Below are 20,893 nucleotides of genomic sequence, written 5' to 3'. Positions count from 1 at the left end.
CTGGGGCCATGTGTTTGTCTGGGAGGTCATTGTGGGAGACCAGCCTAGCTCTCAACCTCCTATAACTTGTTCCCACTACAGCTGCTCAGGCAGCTCCTAGGCATTCTCAGCACAGTGTTCACTGATGCTGCTTTGGTGGTAGTGGTGTGGGCTGACAGGATAAGCCCCGAGTGGGGTAGAATAGGACCCCAGTGATGAAGGAAAAGTCTCTCCACATGCGAATCTGATACAAAATTAGAGGTATGTGGAAGACTTCAGCGAAGGGTTTAAGTAGAGCTGGCTGGAAAAGGGGAAACAAAATGTTGAAATATTTAAGTTGTTTTCATTTCACAGGCCTCCAAATGGACCCATTTTCCATTCATTCGTGACATTTTCTGAGAGGTTTTTTACAGGCATGCTGAAGAATATTGTTGACCATAAATCATGTTTGCCACACAAAAAAAGTGTTTTTTGGTAAGCAAAAAATGTCCCTAATATTTTCAAAAATGGTTTTGAGACAAATTTTGATAAAAATATATTAAAAATTGCAGAAAATTTAGCAAAAATAGAAAATATTGCTCTGTTAATATTTTTTCATCAAAAGTTTAATTTTTGATGAAAAAACATTGAACTCTATGTATAAGCACATAATCACCTCTCTGCCTAGCTGTGATGATGCAACAAGAGCCAGCAGGATAAGCACAGAGGGGGACAGAAGGCTGAAAGCATTGTGCAATGGTTGGATTTGTGATATGTGGCTTGAGGCCCTAAGGTGTAGACACGTGAAAAGAAGCTGAAATTCTGAGGTGAAGGGCACTGAGAAGGTAGAACAACAGCCTGTTTCCGAGGCACATGGTAGAGTTGTGCAAAAAGGGAGGGAAAGGAGATATGTCTGCCTGATTCAGGGCACTGTGTCAACCAGTGCAACTGAGATACTTGTTGCTTTCCTTCCATACTGTGGAGAAATCGTTGTAGGTTATATGAGTTCAGTTGGACCCGAGCTGAAGGTTCACCCTAAACATTTCACGCAACTGATAACACTAATATTTGCAAAATAAATGGGATGGCTGTGGTGTGCATTGTACAAGCATTGCAAACTCAACGTGTACCTATCCAAGCATTTGTTCCAGCACCTTTTTGCCTAATACAGAGAGGCCTTAAAATTCAGTGGCTTTCTCAATACATTTTCATACAGCTGTCTTCCATCCTGTTTTCCTATACCTATTTGCTCTGTCTAATGTGTACAGCAGTGGCTGATGAAAGAATATTTAAAGACAGAAAAAAGGAATAGTTTGTAGTGTGAAACCAAACGTTTAGTAAAGCTATTGTGAATGAAGGTACTGAGCCAAATAAGTTTAAAAGAGAATTAAATGAGATTTAACTCTGAACCTCTAGGCAGAAAGAGCTAGTTTGACAAACACATTATATCTAATAGTACTGACGGAGAGGTTTGGTTTACAGAATGACATATTTTTGCTTCTATAATCCTCTCCTTCATGTCTGACAGCAACCACAGAGCTCTATTATAGAATTAAAATTAATTCACAAATTTCAGTTTTAGTATGAAGGCAGAAAATTTCTCTGAACTCCCTTTGGGCAGTAAGAGATTACTTTTTAAGGAAAATGTTGTAGATTTAAGGAAGTATTATGCATTCTGATGCATCTTCATCCTCACACTGAAAATTGCCTTTTGTTATCCGAGTTATCTGAATCCTTTTTACTTATTCCATCCTGATGAGAAAGCCATCATAAGACAAAGATTTTGAGAATCAGGACTACTAGTTATTAGCAAGAAGTGGAGGGAGATTGTGGTGTATTGAAAACCGTGTTAAAATTTAAAGCTATCACTTTACATCTGCAGAGGTTTTCCTGGTCCTGCTTGCAGCCTAGGGGGCTCTACAGAGAAGCATGCAATGTGGGTCTTTCAGCAATCAGCCCACAGAGAGCCAGCCTAGAGTGATGTGGTGCCTCTTTGCCTTCTTCCTGTTCCAGTTTTTCTGTTTTTAGTTCTTGTGTGTTAAGGTTCTGGATTTTACAAAATAGTGTTAGGCTGCAACCTTCCAGAAAGTAATTTATATTTTTATCTAACATCTCATTTTGTATGCCGTGAACATAACAGAGAGCTGTCCTGGTGATGCTGTGCTCTGAGTTGCTCAGAATGGCACTTTCCACTGATTTTGGTGTATCTTGTAAGTACAGCAGCACTATAGTAACTGCAGGTTGGCAGGATAAATAACTGCCAGATACCCTGATCCTAGTACAAAGGGTCACTGCATGACCAAATCCTCTAAATAGTTATGTATAACCCTCAAATATTGCTAAACTTTTTATCTATCCAGGTAAGCAGCAGAAACCTGTGCATCTCCTCACATCTACATCTATGTTCCAGCCACAGCTGCTACCCCTCCGCTAGCATTCGTAACTAGCTGGATAAGTTGGGTATAGACTTCACATGAATACAAGGTGACAGTGTTCTATGGAAGCTTAATACCCATAGTCAAGAGGAAAACCATCCACAAGATAACTCCAAGCTTCACACTGGATTGCATTATTTTTAAATCCAGGTCTTTATAGGAGGTCTTTCTGCACGTATCACCTTTCTTCATCTATAGATTTGTTAATCTTTTGAGGATGCTGTAATACTCACCTTTTTTTTCAGGAAGGCTGGTGTGTTTATGAGCTGGAATAGAGGGGTTACCAAATGATTTAGCAGGCTTGTGATAATGACATAACAGGAGGGTCAAGCTGAGAAGGTATGTTTGTGTTAACTTATTTTGTATGCTATATAAAGTGTTCAGAGTTCAATACTGTCAGGAAATGTAAGTAAATACATTGCAAATGATACAGAAAAAGACTTGGCTGAATCCTCTAAGTTCTGCTCTATAGGCTCAGTCCTGATCCCACTGAAATTAGTGGCAAAATTCTCATTGACTTCAGAGGAGGCAGGAACAGGCTCAAAACGTGTTCACTAAAAAGACCCTGAAAAGAACTCCCCTGCTACCCATGCCTGCCTTGTCTCTCATTTAAACAACAACAAATACTTTTTGGACTGAATTCTACACTTGGAATTTCCTACTGTTGCTAGCACCGGTTCAGCTCCACTGGGGTTTGCAGCATTGAGAGCTCTAGTATAAAGACTGGCTACCAGCTGCCACCACTGTTTTAAACTGTATTTCAACTAACCTTGCTCAGAGCAGGTATAATTTACCCACTGCATAAGGCTGTTTACATTAAGGTTCCCACTTTTTCTCATGCCAGGGAAACTGGACCAGTGATAGCAATGATGGGAAATATTTCAAAACATTTCCTAGTGTAGGTTGAGCTTTACAGGCCCTGAGCAGCTCATAACTCTATCTCCAGTTGCTCCTGGACTGGCTTATAGCTGGCAAAATGGAGGATATTAAAATCCTATAAAGATACTATCAAATTAGAAAATACTGTAAAGTGGGGTTTTTTTGTTTCTTTTAAGGATGAAGAAACCAAATGAGAGAGGGCTTAAGCTCCCTCTGTGCATGCATGCAGAGCGGAAAGAAATTACATTTAATTGACATCTTGATGATAGGAGTTGGTATTTGGCAATACTTAATTGCATCTGAAAAAAGCACTTTTCAACAGCTGCTCGGATTCTGTGCTTCAAGGGGCTAAGAAAGAGATTAGGGCTGTATGAGAATTGCACCCCAAAATTCAGCATTTTTTATGGATTTAGGAATTCCAGGGGGAAAAGCACTCTCTCTGTTTGGTTGAAAACTTTACTGGGCATTGACAGGACTTACATTGCAGTAAAGACAGGAAAGTTATGCAAGACCCAGTATCTTTCAAGGAATGGCAAAGTTTGCTAGGTAAGACTTGAAGATTGTGAAGTTGTGCCCACTTATCAGGAATGAGAAGAAAAACAGGAGCAAACATAACCGGAGCTAAAATCATTTACCACCCAGCAAGGAGGGAGGTACAGCCTGCAGTAGCCAAATGTCAAGGTTCCCCTTTGGGCTGGTGCCAGTTTTCTGTTCCAGATTTAAAGAGCCAGCCACCACCAGAGCAAAGTAGGTAATGCTCCCATAAAAGGCTGAACCTAAAATGGAATGATAAGGTAGAGAAAGGGAGAAACTTTCTGAGGTCCAGGAAATTGTGTGGAACACAGGCAGCAGAGAGCATGCCAGCATATATTTTCCAGCTTGAGCAATGATATGATAGCTCGTTAATGGTCTATGAAACAGGTTTGTGACTCAGTCCACTTCCAAGAACAGAATTGTTCCCATCATGCTTTTACTAATTGGCATTGTTGTTGGTAGTTGCAGTGCAAAAAGACTAGGGACTGAATGGGCAGGAGATTAAACCCTGCTCTACCACAGAGGTGGCCCCTTCTGAACAGTGTTGAGTTACATTGTCAGGGACTCATGATGAAACCAAGTTATTATTATGATTATTATTATTATGCCTGTGCTGAATCTGTTGGATTGGTGAATAAAGAGCTTCACTTTGCAAGATTAGCTGCCTGGTCCCTTTCACCAGAACTGCATTAACTGAAACATGCACAAAAATATAACAGGATGCCACCATTTAACCTTTATAAACAGACTTACTGAGAGAAATGTGCTAGACAAAGTGTTTCTAAAACTGTTCCCACAATTTGCATGTCTGAAGAGATTCATATTAATACCCAGTGTGGAATGTGTTGTATTACATGACCTAATTTTAATGAAATTAGCCCTTTGAAAACAAAGTATTTAAAATATTAGACATTTAAATATCCAATTGTACAATGTGCATTTTGTATAATGTTTAAACTGCAAATACAGTTAACGGAGTCTTTTACACCCAACAATGCATGGGAGCAACTCACATTAATGTTAATAATGTATGTTTTAAATTTTGGCTTGAAAATGAGAAAAAAGAAAGGACCAGATTAAACTGCCTTTCCTCAGTAATATTGAAATTGAGCAGCACTGGAAGAAATGTAGTGTCTGATGTGGATAGGGCATAGCATATTCAGGCTCTGATCCTGAATGGGAACTCTGAGATCTATTGAAATGCAAATATTATATAATCATAATAGTTAAAATACCAGTATAAAGTTCTGTCTACAAAATGTAAAATACTCAGGCATACACGGCATAATTTTTAAGGTAACAATGGTGTCTCTTGTTAAACAAACACAATCATGTTTGCTCAGACAAGCACCCACTAACAAATAAACCAACTCAGGTGCTCTAAGTACTCATGGAAGTATGCATGCATGCACACATGTGCTTGCTTCCATACACTTATATGCCCTCATTTTCACACACACATATGCACTCATACATGAACTAGATACTTTTGCACATATCTTCACAGGTGCACTCATACACAAATACTTTCCTGCACACTTAATACTCACCTGCACACGCTAGCACTCACTGAGCCACATGTAGATGCATTCATGTACTCACCTGTTTATATAGCCCATCACTCCACCCTCATGCATCCCCATGTGCATTCCCTCATGCACATTTCCACTCATGCCCTCACATACGTACACATGGACTGCTATTGGTGTAAAATGACCAGTTTAAAGCACAAGAACAAAGGGACATTCAATGACATTAGAAGGTGCCACAAGAAGATGTTGAGGCCAAGAATTTAGCAAGATTAAAAAAGGGATTGGACATTTATATGGATAATAGTATCCAGAGTTTTCAATGGTTAATGATAATAAAAATATTGGAAGGGGTATTAAAACTCATGTTTCGGGGCTTCAATCAATCTCCAACTATTAGAGAACAGGGTGAGCTACTTGGGGTCAGATAATGTCAGATCTGCTTACTGCAGGGCTCCTAAAACTTCCTCTGAAGCATCTGGCCACTGTCAGAGACAGGCTACTGGACCCTGGGTCTGAATCTGATCCAGTCTGACTATTCCTATGTTCCTAAGTTATTCTTTGAAATTGTCTATATCCAGGTTTCAGAGTGGTAGCTGTGTTAGTCTGTATCAGGAAAAAGAACGAGTACTTATAACATTCAAAAACCAGTTGGAGAACACTTCAACCTCCCTGGGCACTCAATTACAGACCTCAAAGTCGCAATACTCCAACAAAAAAACTTCAAAAACAAACAGACTCCAATGAGAAACTGCAGAATTGGAATTAATTTGCAAACTGGACACCATTAAATTAGGCTTGAATAAAGATTGGGAGTGGATGGGTCATTACACAAAGTAAAAACTATTTCCCCATGCTAATTCCCCCCCTACTGTTACTCACACCTTCTTGTCAACTGTTGGAAATGGGCCATCCTGATTATCACTACAAAAGTTTTTTTTTCTCCTGCTGATCATATCCCACCTTAATTGATTACTCTCGTTACAGTTGGTATGGCAACACCCATTTTTTCATTTTCTCTGGGTATATATATATCTCCCTACTGTATTTTCCACTGCATGCATCCGATGAAGTGGGTTTTAGCCCACGAAAGTTTATGCTCAAATAAATTTTTTAGTCTCTAAGTTGCCACAAGTACTCCTCGTTCTTTTTGTCTATATCCAGTTGTTCTTCCTTCTTATCAGTCATGTTCCCAACAACCCATTTATAAAATGCATAGGGAAAAAAAATCAAACAGTAAAAGGTGTTGTGTGATTATAGTTCATTTGCAGGGAGAGAAGGAATGTCTCATTGTTCCTCAGAGACTCCCATCTCTGCTAGGAATGGTTGCCCTAAGGGAACTGGATACATGTCTAAAAAGAATCTGATTTAATAGAAACAATTGATGAAAGCTTAAGGAAATATGAACAAAAGCAAACCTTCTAAGCAGTTCCTGCTGCCCCTATGCAGCTTGATAGACTCAGTTCAAGACACCCCAAAACTTAGAAAAGTGAATATTTTAAAAAATGTATGTTCTTGTCTTTGCTTGCTCTCCTAGGGCCTGATCCAAACCTCACTGAAATCAAAGGAAAGCCTCCCACTGGCTTCACTGGACTTTGAAGCAAACTCTTACGCCCTGATCCTGCAGTCAGCTCCACATGGGCAAGCTCTTGTGCCCAGACAGAGTTTCACTGACGTCAGTGGGGATGTGCATGAATCCAACTGTAAAATCAGGGATTATGAAGACAAACTTCACATGAACCCCTATGTAGTCAATCACATTTTGATGTTGTTTTCCACATTGTCTCCAAAGACGATATAGCTGTTCTTATATGAAAATAGCTGCCCCATGGCTGTTCCCATTGTGATGTTTTTCCTGTTGTTTTTCCTGTCTAAATGGAAGTTCCCATGCTGAGGGAAACAGAATGCCTATGAGGAAATGTAAAGAATATTTTATAAGCCCAATCTTTTAGTATAATGGTGATCATAAAAGATGCAACCTACTTAGAGTAACCTAATTGGAGGCTTAACTAAAGTATAGTTTCTGTTTATTTAATAAGAAGGGGAATAAAACAGTTAAGAAGTCTAGAAATCATCAGGGGGTAAGCTTCTTCATTCATTTGGGGAATCTTTAAATGTCTTCAAAATTCTGGGTGAGCCATCCTAGATAGAGAGAAACTGTGTTTGGAGTCAGATATAAATATTTGTTACTGTCCAGGTAGATTATTGTAGAACTTTCCTTTGGCTGAACAAATACCAGCATATTTATTAACCTCAACACACCTGTGGTTTATTTTGCATACAAGGCTAAGTAAAAATATATTTATATTTAATTCAGTATAAAGAAATAAAAGACTATGAAATACTTTTACAGTTCATTCTCTAGGCCTAATCCAGGAGTTCTCCTTAAGGCATAACCCCAAATGACTTCAATGGGAGTTTAGCCTAAGTAAGAAATGCAGGATTTGATCCTGTTTTCCATTTTATAGGGTCAAGATAAATGGTGGCATATCCTCAACAGGTTTGTAGAATTCCTTCAGATCACCGAAAGTTTGAATGCTTATGTGAACCTTGTTGGGGGCTGAAATGTGATTTGCTATGTTGATGGAAGCATTATGAAAATAGATGTACCATAGATGGAGATAAATATACAGCTATTTGGTGAATGAATTGTTCAGTAGCATTCCTTGAATAATGTGTTCAATAAACAACATTCAGCTAGCCCTACAATTTTTAAATATCTTTTCATCCTGATCTGTGCTGTCATATTGAAGATTATGTTACCTTGTTTTATTCTACCCTGTCTATAGTAAGGAATTATTTTTAGAGAATGAAATGGTACAATATACCTTGACTAGAAATGTTCATACATGTACAGAAAAAAGTCTCAATTGAGCCTTCATCCACAACTCAAACTAAATCCAAAACCAATCATTATTGAGGTTCCAAGACCTCAATTAACTTCTGTGTAATTGTGGTTAATTTTTGCTGTCTTCTATTTTCCTGGTTACAGTTATTGGCTGGAAACGAATTCTAGGGGCAGATCTTCAGCAGATGTAGATTGTCATAGTACCATTGACTTCACTGGAGCTATTATTATTAACAATTAGTATTATTGTAGCACTTAGGGGTCCAGTTGTGGACCATGAACCCACTGTGTAGGGGCTGTAGGAAATACAGAACAAAAATGTATACCAGCTGAGCATCTGTCCCCTGAAATCTCATGGGAAAAAACCTGCCCACTCTATCTAATTGGAAGCAGGGTAAACTCTTCTGTCCACACAACTGAACCAAGAATATAGAGAAGACCAACATTTAAACATAGAGAGATGGGCTTTCCCATTATATTTCAGGATTTACCTTTCTGGTCCTAACTGGAACCTTGTAGTCTTAGTGTCATCCTGCTCACATGAGAACCATCTAATACCAAAGGAAACATGAATATATTAATAAAGTCCAGCATGTGTGTCATATTCACAAGGTGTAGAATAACAGGTCCACAGAAGGTAGAGATGGAATCCACTTGGCATTTCATGTGTTCTGAAGGCACTCACCCTTTTTGCTGGTACCTCACAAGACAAGGGAGGATGGATGATAACAGAACGTCACCATGTCCAAGTGTGTTGTGGGTTCACAGCAGGTGGGAGTGCTGCCTGGACCTGAACAAATCAGTAGTGTAGGTATATTGTATCACTATAATATTCGAGCACCTGTTAACTGCTCTCCTCTTCCTTAAATACTACCTCCTCCAATTTGCTGATAAGTGAATCTCTGGCACATTTTGCTGCTGCTTCCTGTCTTAGATACCAGCACCTGCTCCCCAAGAAATTCCATTGCTCAAAGGCGTCCCCCGGTGCTCTCTGCACAATGGAAAATCTCAAGAAGCAGCAAGATCACAATGGTGCTGTGTGCTGGGCTCAGTATATTTTGAATATATTGAATCATTTTAAACTGAGCCATGACACTAAAACACAAGGCTTTGAAAGTGTAGTTTATAAGGCTATAATATGCACTTACATATTGGAAGGACAGAGAGAATAGCTAACATGTTATGGTGATAATATGCACTTACTGTATTTCTGAGCTGGAGAAAGACCACAACTCTTTATTTTGACAGGAAATAATACACATTTCTGACAGTGAGTATGAGAGAAAATGTAGTCTGTTTAGAAGTGCAATGTCAAATACTCTAGTGTGGAATAGAAAGCCAGTGGTCCCAGCATTTGTTAAGGTGTCTTGTTGCCTCATATGAAAAATATGAACCAGATTTTGCAGCAAGCTTTGTAAGGCTAGCATCACTAGTTCAAAATAACACCTTCAGTAGATCATCTTCAGTTTATTTAAAATGAAAATTAGAAACTAACAGTGTATTATTCATGTTCTTTAGTGTATCCAGAGCATCTTGGGTGTTTCTTTAACTGCTATAAATACAGGATTCTTCTTGCCACACACAGAGCACTTCATCTGAATCTCATCAAATGAATACATTATTTACATTACATCCATCTTAAATTTGGCGTGTGCCTTTTTCTCCTATAGATTTTTCAGTAATAATATACTAGGGTGAAAGCATTCCAACCCCCACCCCTCCATCCTCTGCTTTTGGTTACACCAGTGTAAATTTGGTGTAATTCTGTCAACTTCTGAGGAGTCATTCTGATTTTCACCAGTGTATTGGAGATCAGAATCTGACTTTATATACTGAGCTGAGAGACTGTATATTTATCCTAACCCATTACTCAAGGTTCCTCTACTGTCTGCCTTTGGCCGTGCCTGCATGTCTTCTGCATGGGCAATGAGTGGAAAAGTCATACATATAATTGTCTCACAGTTATTACAATAATACATGAATATGGTTAAGTAATCCTTTCTCCTTTTTATCACTGTAATCTCATGTTGTGTCTGCTTATTCTTCCCAGAGTATGCAGCATGGATTTTATTACCATTTTTAGTTACACTTGATGGGTTTTGTTTCCCCCCCGCCCCACACACAAATATACATAATGCAAAAGGCTGTTTGTTTCCATCATTTTTTAAAAAATGTAAACTAAACAACTCCTTTTACGTTTCTTTTTGGTTAGCAGCCAATGTAAATGCTTACGCTACGAGAACAAGCCCATTTCCTGCCGTTAAGGCTTTTTTGTTTATCCTAGGGCTACTCACTGCCACTGCCTGCCCCTGACAGACTATTAACCCCTGTTTCTAGCAGGCAAACCAGATGTGGGTTTCTTAAGCAAATTATTGGTTATTTCACCACATGTAGTTTTTGCAGTTAAGTGTTTCCAGCTTCTCAGAACATTCCACAGAAATAACATCACATTTTCCCCCAACCTGTTAATTAGCATAATTATTTATCAGCCTGAAAACCACAGCTTGAGTTTGTTAAGCAGCAGGCAGACACATAGTGGATAGCAGCCCAAGAGACTTGATAGAGTGAGGAAAAGATGGAGGCTCTGGAAGCTGGCTAAGTGACGGTGAGAAGACATGCTGTATGCACTTCCCCTCCACCTTCCTCTTGATGGTCCTCCAAATAACTGGGGTATTTCCCTTTTCTATCTGGGGGGAGAGGGGAGTCACTGGTGAAGGCTGCTGCTTTTCTAGTTTTACCAGTTAGATCCAGCTGTGGATGATCAATCTATAAAAACTATATCCTCTCTCAGTCTTAGCTATTGGGTCAGAATCCCTTGGAGAAGCCCTGTATTTTTGGACCACTCTTTATATACATTCATGTAATTAAAACAAAAAAAAAGCACCGACTCTGCAACACTTAAAAAAAAAGCCACGTGTGCACAAGTTTATGTGATGTCCATTTTTTTCAATTTAAAAGCATGCAAGATAACCAACAGGTCCTGCATCTGATTCTCACCAGGCTTCATCGGAACAATGTCTGCAAGTTGCTAGATCAAGGCAAGGTTGCTCATCCCCTTGTAGGCTGAGCCCCAGGTTCTGTTGGCTCATCAGATATAAATGGAAAACTATCAGTAGACCAATTACAAAGTGAATCAGGTAGAAAATAGACATTAATCACAGACTTTCCACATATATATGTGGGTGCACCACAGTGCAGAAGACCCATGTTAAGTTCTATTCCTCCTAAAATCCCTTGACCTCTAATGATACTGACCTCCCTTATGAAATGATTTGAAATCTACTAATGAAATGCACTATATAAGAGCCAGGTATTATTAATGCTAAAGCATTTGCATAGGCCCACTGGGGTGGATTGCCTTCTGTATTTGCTCAGGTAGGCACTTGGAATTTTCTGTCTGAAAGAATCTACATTGTTTTTAGTGCTTCTTTTATTCCCCGAGAGCAGAAAACTCAGCTCCTGCATTCTGTCATCAGCTGAGCTGTGGTTTTTGTGAAGTCAGTAATGAAGGTGGATTTCATGTAAAAGTTAATGGCAGCAGTGAGAATCAGTGATAGATACATTTCTAAATGTTTGTGGTTTCTACTACTATGAATTTCAGCCCAGGCTCACAGTTTTGGGATTGGACTCCAAATGCCATAAATTGGACAAATTAACCAGAATTTCCTGCAAACATACTCCTCCTTCCCCGCTCTACCAAGCAGATTTTTTTTGAAAATTACTGAGTGTATCCAAAGGTATCCCCAGACTTTTCAGTTTGTTCTTAAAGCTCATAGCATTATTAGGCCATATCTATGACCCAGGTTTAACAACCTGCTAAGAAGCCCATTTTGCTTCAGAATTCCTATTCCTAGGAATACACTATACAATGAGACAATACGTATTTGTGTCTCACATATACACCTGACCACATGTAAAATAAATATAGTATATTACAATCTGTACTAGTTGTCTAGATGTGAAAAATATTTCATTAGCTATGTAGTCTCTGTTATAGATATTGTGACCTGTATTTGTCATCATATATGTACCATACAATCATGACATACATATACCCAAAACACAGATGTATAACTTTCCACATGGACTATGGCATGTATGTTCGGTAATGTTAGCCTTAATAAGCACATTGCTCAACATTGTTAATTATATCAGACAATCAATACTAATCTGGAAAAAATAATCAAAATGCCAAATTCTCTTGAGATCAAGGGACTTACACTTGGTAGTAATGAAAATATAGATGGATATCTACTGGTGAAAAGCACACTCTCTCTAAGCACTTTACAAGTGAGAAGTATCATTATTCGCATTTTATAGATGGGGAAACTGAGGCACAGAAAGGGGAAGTGACTTGCCCACGTCACCCAGCAGCCCAATGGAAAAAACAGGAACAGAACCTGGGTTTCAGTCTAGCACTCCATCCACTAGGCAACACAGTCTGGTAACACATCCAGGACTGGTGATTGCTGTGTGTGTTATTTTCCATTATGCATTGTGGGCCAGATTGGGACAGACCCTGACACAGAGGAGTGGGAACAGCATGCAGAGAGCAAGCAGAAGGCCCTATCAGAAACGAATGCAGGGATTTCTTCCCCTTTGCACTTCTGGAGAAGCTCGGCATGGTAAAGCATAATGCCAAAGTCTTTTTCAGTGAGCAGTTCAGGTTCTTTACTATCATTCAAGTAAATTAATGAACTGAATAATATTTAGATGATTCTTTGATACCCAAAGAAATTATCCAAAATTACCACTGAGATCTGGACCAAGTATTACCTCACCAGCACTCATTAAGATTCTCACACTGATAAAAGGGCATCAACTCCCCTCTGTACTTCCTTATATAGATACCCACATCCACATTATGCTCCACAAATGAAAATAATAAAACAGAGGCAGTCTTCATGAAACACAATTCAGTGTCTTACTACAGCCTGGCCAATGTTTCAAAAGGAGGAAGCAAAGACAAAATTCTACCATAGTAAGCCTGGATGCCAGGTATGTTCCAACACAAATCACAAAATACAAGAGGAGGAGGAGGAGGAAGACAGTAGTGAGATGTAAACTCCTCCTCCCCCCCCCCCGAAAAATCTACTCTACAACCCCAATGCTCTGTACAATCTGTCTTAATGATATTGCATTTCTCATGTGTTTATCTGCATTTACTATTAAAGAGGTAAAATTATTAACTAGAGAATTGTAACCCTGCATTTTCTGATTAACTTTATAAACAAAGATTTCATAGGAACTTATTTCAAGCAGTTCTATTTCCAAGTCATCTATTGCTGGGACTCACTGACTGTTCCACCTTCTCATAGTTAATATTTTTTGGGGGAAAGGCAGTGTTTGCAGTTTATTTTAACAACGGTTTACTTTTTTACATAATTTACTATGTATATGATTTAATATTATATAGTGTATATGATTTAATTGAATTGTTGGACATGACCAAACAATATAATGTCCACTTTGAATTCCATACCTCTGTCATGTATAATTATCAGTCCCCTTCTGTTAGCTATGATGGAGTCACAAAATGGCAAATTGTCGCTGCCAAAACATGTTCACTTGGGCTAAAGTCGTGAAAATTCACCATTCTGCCATTGTGAAAAGCTGTGTTCCTTTGTGGAAAGGAAGAAATTTTGATTTAGGTCATGTGTATGAATGCCTGCTGAAATGTACAATTATATACATTAATACTCAAAAAGGGCCAAATCCTGGTCCCAATGAAGTTCATGGCAAAACTCCCATTGACTTCAATGGGCACCATATTTGACTCTGAGGTTATATCTACACTTGCAATTAAGTGTAGGGGGCTGTTTAGTTGCGATATAGATGTTCAGGCTTGGGCTGCAGCCAGGGCTCTAGGACCCGGAGAGGTGGGAGGGGCCCAGAGCTTGGGCTGCAGCCTAAGCCTGAATGTCTGCACCATAATTAAACAGTTCCTTAACCCAAGCCCCACAAGTCCCAGTCAGTTCACACAAGCTTTAGCCTATGCTAGATCACCATTCTGAAGCTCCCCAAATGAAGCCATAGGCATTTGCTATGTTCTGCAGTGGCTCACATACAGCAGTGAATATCTGGCACACGTTTCACAAGAAGGGTGAAAGTAGCGTCTTTGCTCTGAGTGAATGTACCCTTCTGCACTGCCTCCTTCATCACTCTCATCCTCTGACATATAAATTAGAGAGAGAAATAAACTGGGACGTTTTCAAGATTTCTGTTTACAAATGTAAGGCACTCGGTAATGACTACATTAAGCAGGTCCTTTATCCCTTAATGCCAGTAGAAGCCTAGAAGTGTTCTGTCAGTGTATTGGTACATAGCTTCTTAGGTAGGCAATTATAGTTTCTGTGCATGCTGCATTAAGCTAACATTTTAGTTCCAATTACATTGCAAATTTTTTCCTCACTATTCGTATAGACCAGGGGTCAGCAACCTTTCAGAAGTGGTGTGCCGAGTCTTCATTTATTCACTCTGATTTAAGGTTTCGCGTGCCAGTAATACATTTTAACCTTTTTAGAAGGTCTCTTCCTATAAGTCTATAATATATAACTAAACTATTGTTGTATGTAAAGTAAATAAGGTTTTTAAAATGTTTAAGAAGCTTCATTTAAAATTAAATTAAAACGCAGAGCCCCCCGGACCGGTGGCCAGGACCCAGGCAGTGAGAGTGCCGCTGAAAATCAGCATGCATGTCGCCTTCGGCACGCGTGCCATAGGTTGCCTACCCCTGGTATAGACCTTTTATCATTTAAATATTCTCTCATGCATTGATTTTGACTGAATATTCCTGCCACATTGTGGGCTGATGAGACAAGGCCCAAATTATAAATGTATGTTCTACAGCACTCAGAGATGGAAAAGGTGCATTGCTTGTCTATAATAGCATCAGCGATATCAGTCCATCCACTCTGAGTTTCTTTTCCACTCTCTGAGCTTAGAAGACATTCAGTTCCCTGACTCATACTTAGCCTGCACGTGAAATATGGAGGTAATGATTTTGATGTGATGGTCTGAATGCTGGTCATGGAAATAATCTTTCCAGAAACCTTTAGCATCAGGAGTAAGTCTAGTGTAAATCATAGAAATGATAATGGATCAAATGAGGTTTCCAACTCTTACTCTTCCCTTTCAAGAATCCCATGGTTTCTGGAGTCAGAAGACAGCTGAGTTTTCTAGCAGTGTGACTTCAGTCGTGTCTTCTTTGTTTTGAAATTCAGTTTACATTCTTCCCATCTAAATATTAATATACCAGGTAAGTGCCAGTACTAGAAAAATGTCACTAGTAGGGTTATATACAGCTGCATTGGCAGCATCAGCACTGACTTCCTGAGTGACAATTACAAAATGGATGATTGTTATACATTCTGCCTTCCTGAATTTCTCCTATAACTCATTTCACATTTTGTCTTGAAATAGAATTTCTCAGTGGGGAGTTCTGCTACTATGAGCCAGAGAAGACCTTAGAAGGTTTACAGGAAGAGCAGTAGAATGGGTAAGACCCAGCCTTGCAGGGGGAAGAAATTAAGGGGGGAAATAGCAAGATTATTCAATCAGGCTCCAAACAGCTACCTCATTTTTTCCTTCTTTCTTAGTTAATAAAACTTCATAACCGAGGTAATTTTTCACTAACTCTCCCCTTTTGGGGACCTGGTACATTAATGTAAAGTTCAAAACTACACAAACTTCCACCCAGCTCAAAACCCTTGGTGCAGAGTTCTTAGTTCCAGCTCTGATGAGGCTTTCCTCCAACAGGCCTGGTCCCTACACTCCTGCCTTCCTAGCTAGCCCTGCTGGCTTGCATCCCTCAGGCCCTCTGTCTGGGCGCTAAGGAGAATATCTCTGGAAAAACCACAACCCATAAACCCTTTTTAGTCTGTACCTGATCTCAGGGCTCCCAGCAGGCCTGGTTCTACATCACATGCTCCCATATGACCCCCCTAGATGCATTCCCTTCAACTGGGAAGGCAAACTAACCCTCGCACAAGCACAGTGTTTTTTTCTATGGAGAAGCCTTCCTAGTTATGGCATTACACTTTGAACTTTATGTCTGGAAGCAAAAGGGTTTAGACTTCATTTATTTATTTAAATGAAAGCCTAGATCTCAGGCACTAACTCAGCAGGGATACTAAGTTCTCTAAAGCTCATGTTCCTTAGCAACAGTAAATATTAATAACCTTCTGTAATTTCACATTAATCAACTAAACGCTGGTCTTCAGCACTAGGTAGGCTAGGGGACTCCAGTAACATTTGTTTTCTCGCTCTCCTTTCTCTTTTCTGACTCGAGTGTCAAAAAGAGTTACAAGAATTTAAAGTTGTGTCCAACAGTTTTATTTTTAGGGTATCATATTTCAGGAGCCCCCCTGTCTGAGCCATTTCAAAATTGGCAGATAAATTCTAACGTGGTCTCTGATCTAATCCACCAATTACAAGGCTGATGTAACTTTTTTGTTGATTTTAGAGGTAGTGGCAAAAATGAACTTAAAATGGAAACTCAGTTGCAAATTCTAACTATGAAGCAACTGCCATTGCCCCAAGAAGATATTTCACTGATAGGTTGGAACATTCTAATAGATTCACTGTGATCTGCTACAGTAAAAATAACTTTTTAAATTATACTCAATAGTTATCTGAGAGAACAGTATGGCTCCTAATACAAATTTTCCTTCTTTTTAATAAATAAAATACTCAATAAAAACAACGGACAGGCAAACACACTACCCTGTAATGAAGTCAAGGGTTTGACATAAAGCAGCAGTGTCAGACTTCAGAACTGAGGCTAGCACTCCATTTTTAACTTTCACTTCATCCTAATTTTGTATCTGTTCTTTTCCAATAGTATGAGTGAAGAACAGTGTGTATCAGCTTTAACTTCATATTTTCCAGCTTTTGTTGGTTTCACTCTGACCCTTAAAGTTATTTAAATGTTGTTGTCTTTTCTGTTTAATTTAATATAGGTCTGAATCTCCACTGGAATGCTAGAGACCTGCTGAGACCATAATGAAAAACACAAGTTCTGTGTACCAATTTGTGGTCTTTGCAGGCATTCCAACCCAGCTGTCTTGTGGCTGCTAATACTCCAGCATGATCCCATTCCCAGCTCTTTGCTATTCTAGTTAAAGATGTCAGAGGTTGTGGCTCAGATGGTGTATTAAACAGACAAATGCTTACTACAGGATTCTACAACTGAAGTGTAAAGACCAAGGCTTTAAAGAAATCTGGGATACCACATAGTTTAAATCATGTGCATTTTCCAAACTAGGATATACTCAGAGAGTGATACTTTGTTTTTAAAGCTGTGCCCTTTTACATTCTGTTTTTCAACATAAGAAAGTACCTTCCAGCTGAACCATAGCAAGTTGGCTGAGGCTGATGTGCTCACATGTTCTATCTATCAGCCTTTTGGAATGTTAATGAAAAAAGTAATCATTTATTTGCAAATTCACAGGAGACCTGGTTTTTCCATTGTATAAAGTCTTCTTAAATATATGGGAAAGCAAGGGGTATAGGTGAATATTTCATTTCCCTTTATTTTAAAATTCAGACCTGCTGTGGACTAAAAAAATAGAGAGTCACAAACACAATAGAGTTTGTGATTATTCAACCATCTGCATGTCCCACACCACATTGCAATCATCAATATCTGCAAGAGAGCAGGAAAATTTCCCTTCTGTGATAAACATACAAAAGTATTTTTTTTAGACTCTCATAATAGCCTCCTATACCATTTGCTTACATCTGTGTTTATATTAGGCAATGGTCAAAGTGTCTTATGAGAGTGTTACCCAGCAAAGCTTCTCCCCAGCTCCAAAGCATGTGCTGTCATGCCCACTCTTTTGAACGGAGGTTTATTTCATTAATAGAGGCTAGCTAATAAACAGAAACAGTCTTTTAACTCAATCATTTGCCCCAGGCTTCAGGGCCACCCCTCCCAGGGCTCTCTGGAGTCCAGCTCCTAGCAGCTTTCCAGTCTCAGTAACTTCTACTCCCTTCTTGGAACAACAGCTGCAGAGCTGCTTCCCAGAACCCCTAAACCCCTTATTCCAGGGATCTACCTCAGGGGCTAACTCTACTCCATTATAGACTTTCCATTCCCAGGGCACAGTCTATCTCACTCCCTCTCCCAACTGCCCCTTAGCAGCCATTTATAGGCCCAGGTGTAGCCCAGCCCTCTTTAAGTGGCTGGATTGGGCTCACCTGCTCTGGTCCAGGGGCACTGGGCTTAGTCTATCCCTAGGGACTAACTATCCTGGGATAGAGTGCTTTTGAGACAAGCAGTTATGTCTACTCAAGAATATAGTCTGTATTTCTATCATCACTCATAGTTTTACTTATGGACATCAGATATGAGTAAAACCTGGGCTATGGACCCAGTTAGTTTTATTTTCCCAGAAGAATTGATTGGATGTATTATTGTATTGACTCTTCATATTGAGAAATCCCAAAGTGATCTGATATTTGCATTGCTTGGCCCCAGACAATTTGCCAACATAAAGCTACCGTATGAGTCAAAGCTCCGAAGTTAGGCCTTAAATGTATTAGGATCTAATTTACACTTTTAGGCCCCTTTACATGACTAGCAGTGTACAGAGGCCTCTTTACTGTAAATGAGAATCAGGCCCATTGCACTTTTTGCTAACATTTGAGTCATCAGCAAAAACAGTATCAATGCCAGGTGCTATTATCCTTGCTGATGTTGTGACTCCATATATATGGGCATTTTTTGTCTTAAAACTTTTTATAACATGCATGTTGGCATAACACATGGTCAGAACTAATGGTAAGTCACATTTAAAGAGTGCTAATTGCTATTCCTTTGGTCTTTGATTTATATTATCCAGCAGCATCCACTTGAAGGTCTTAGGCCTATGCAAGAATTCTGCTAGGAATCAAGGATGGGTTTTGTGTGCAGATAATCTGCTAATAATAAGTTCATCTAAAGTTATCCAAATTTCTTTGGCCTTCCTTGTGGTATTTAGGTATTTCCACTTCTGGCCAAACCCAAGTACTATAGTGCAGAGAAAATGGAAATAAAAAAATCAGTTAATTGAACTGTATCCAACCTCTTTAAAAAAAAAAAAAAAAAAAAGAGTCAGTTTGACTTGGGGTTGGATTTGTTTTGGTTCCTATTTTCTTCTGGATCAACTCACTCAGTCCTACCAAGAATTACCATTCAGTATGATGCAGTTCCACATCTAGACACAAGAACAGGATCAGCTTCATTGGGAAAAAAGGTGTATAGTGAAGTTTTGAACCAATATGCTAAGCAAACTGTAGAGAGACATGGGAAGCTTTTTTTAGAAAATTCAAAACTACATTAAACTTGCAAGGTTTTCTGTTAGTTTATGAACTCAAAACTCAGCTGAGAGTCATGAATCCTTCAGTAAACTTGTGGTGAATTTGAGGCAAACATGGGATAAGTTTTGTGTGAACCAGAGGAAGTTATGGTTTCAGGAGGAAATCATAGGAAACTCAGCAATTTTGCCCAGTTGCAACCAGAAATCAGGCTGAAACTTGGGCTGAATTCAGATGAGTTTTATATATAGGCCTTATCTCCATAAGAAAACGTAATACCTGTATTCCAGAAACTGGTAGCAATGGTACAACAGCACCTGTGGTAGCAAGAGTATAAGTGTTTTTACAGTCCGCTTAGAGCAGGTTTTCAGGAGAGTGATTAATAAACATCTGCTTCACCTCTGTAGCACTGTATATAAAGACAACAAGCCCTTAGTTTTTGATTTTGTTCAAAGAAAAGCTTTGACCAAATTCTGCTTTCACTTAAGCTGGAGTAAATTCAGAGCAATGCCAATGAAGTTTATAAAGTCACTCTAGGTTTATACTGATGTAATTTAGAGCAGAATTTTAGCCCAATGGGTGCAAACCCATGTAAAATGAGACTAGAAAAAGAATCCAAAGTGAATTTCAGAGAGTATTACCATGGACTTAACAACCCTCTAGGCAAATTTCCCCTTGTTAAAAAAAAAAAAAAAAAAAAAAAAAAAAAAAGGCATATTTCTGGAGGCCATTTATTCAGTATGACTACTACGCCTCATTTTTGTGTGCATACTTTTTAAAAAAAACTTTCATGTATTTTCAGGAAGTGATATCATATGAACATGCTGGTAAGATTACCCCAAGGCTTTCACTCCATTTAAGCACAAAAGAAATCTTTGTCACTAATTACTGACAAACTTGTTATTGGTCCCTTGTAACTGCATAGCCAATGATTACAGCAGAAAAACAATAATTTTATGTAGTTATGACTAAATACCAGCACAACCCTCATATTACCAATAATCACTGTAATAAAGCTGACTTATTGTTCAGCATAGGAAGGCCCTGGCATATATTTGTTGCTTGAATGGTATTTTATTTTAATATAATTTCTGGGAATACTAAGATAATAACAAAATTACTGGTTTCATATGATATGCATATGCCAGCTGTTCCTTTTTAGTAGCGACAGTCCCTAGCTTTTTTAGCAATATATTTAGCATTTTTCCAGTTGCTCTCTCCAGAAAGTTCTCCCATTCCAATATATTTCCATGCATGTCCCTATTTTCCTCCCCAAACATACCTCTTTATAGCTTTCAAATGGTGGCAGGTATGTGACATATCTCACCATTTATTTATGGTACTGCACAATAGTTTCTTACGATAGAGCAATGTTGCATGCAGTGAGATTAATCTGGAACACACACACACAC

Source organism: Terrapene carolina, unplaced genomic scaffold (genome assembly GCF_002925995.2).
Source record: "Terrapene carolina triunguis isolate 2854851 unplaced genomic scaffold, T_m_triunguis-2.0 Scaffold113, whole genome shotgun sequence".
NCBI lineage: Eukaryota > Metazoa > Chordata > Testudines > Emydidae > Terrapene > Terrapene triunguis.
Note: the sequence above shows the minus strand (reverse complement) of the source record.